The sequence below is a fragment of the Monodon monoceros genome, unplaced genomic scaffold, assembly GCF_005190385.1.
Source record: "Monodon monoceros isolate NGI ecotype Baffin Bay Population unplaced genomic scaffold, NGI_Narwhal_1 Super_Scaffold_13, whole genome shotgun sequence".
NCBI classification, from domain to species: domain Eukaryota; kingdom Metazoa; phylum Chordata; class Mammalia; order Artiodactyla; family Monodontidae; genus Monodon; species Monodon monoceros.
The window spans coordinates 86,000,947-86,002,590 of record NW_021703769.1 but is presented as its reverse complement, the minus strand read 5'-3'; positions in this window follow the sequence as shown (position 1 = coordinate 86,002,590).

The window sequence follows — 1,644 nt, the reverse complement described above, 5'->3', positions numbered from 1 at the left end:
ATGGGGTCCCCGCTGAGGACAGGACAACGGAGGGGTCTGGAGGAGAACGACTGTCCTTCCTGGGAGGACTGCGTGGGGAAGGAGCGGGCGAGGAGAGTAGTGGAGCCTGTGGCCCAGCCTGGGGAACTGCCCTGAGAGCCCCACTGGCAACCCAGCTGCCCTGGAAATCTGCCAGGCTCGGTCCAGCTTAGGGAGTCCAAAGGCCACTGGGCTCCTGAACTTGAGCTATAATCCTGGGGCTGGTAACCTAAGCGAAGGCCAAGCCGCGGGACAGAAATGTCAGGAAGGGGTTAAAGGGCGGGGAGGGTCCCCTGTCTTCCACAAGCTCCTTCCCTGTATTTGCTGGAACCCTTCCTCCCTCCCTCCTCTCCTCCCTCTCCCACATGACATACTTTCACACAAAGGCAGCCTCCTTTCCTAAACCTCCCTGCCTTCCAGGTTTTTCTGTGCATTTTTTTTGAGCTGTACTATTTTTCCTGTACGTACTACTCTGTAAGCTTACCCCCATGAAATTATACCTCAGAAATACTCCACTGCCACAAACACAACTCAACACAATATGATATTTCACCACATGATTGTATCGTAATGTATCTCCGGACTGGTAGGTACTTACATTGTTTCTGATGTTCTATATAGAAGTAAACATCTTTCTGCACGTAGCTTGGCTGGGGTCACTCATTATTTTGCGAGGATAGATTCCCAAAGTAGAACTGCTGGGCCAAAGAGCCTGTGTGCTTACTTCAAAGGCTGTGTGTGTCACAATCTCAAACCCACGGAGTATAAGTACAGTGTGAGGGTGTTTTCCTATCTGCTGTGAAAGTGTGTTGCTGATGAGATGGCTCCATAATCCCCACATTTTCCCTGCAAACCAGGACCCTGCTATGTCAAAATCATGCCAGGAAGCGACGGAGTGATAACCCTGCTTCACTCCGTCATTCTAACCGTCAGCACCATGCAGCCCTGCCAAGGATCCAGCGCGGGTTCCTGAGCCACGGATCCTCTGGAGTCAGAAGAGCTCAGTCCTGTCTGGACTCCCACAGCGGGCACGTGTGCCAGTTTAGTATCTGATAAAGGGTCTCTGTACTTGACACTCTTCGGTTAAAACACTGGGGTTCTTCCTGTCCACCTATCCTTCCAGATGAGCTTTTGAATCACATTAGTAGGTGGTGGGCTGCCCCCTGCAGGCCTACGAGCCATGTCCTTGCCCAGCCTCAAGACCAGAGAGCCTGGAGTCAGCGGCAGAGACATCAGTGGCTTAATGGACAGGGACCTTATGCGCCTGAAGCAAGGTGGGGACTGTCTTCCCTCCTGGAGGAAGGGGGCGTTACCAGTTACAGGGGGAATTGACGTCAGGCTGGCTCACCAGTTGAGTTACCAGGGAAACCAGTAGAGGAGCACGGCCCTCCCTGTCCCTGTGATAAGCTACCATGGTGGAGATGTTTAGCTCTAAGGATTAGAAGTCACTAGCTGGGGGGACCAGGGGCAAGCATGTAGGCATTTTACTGACTAGGCTCTAGGATGAAAAGGGAAAGTCAGTCATGTGAGTGGGTGTAGGTCAGGCAGGGACTGGACGACCAGGGGCCGTCCACAGAACAAGAGAACCTCCGTCTTGGGCGGGGTGGGGTGGGTGGGGTGGGGGGG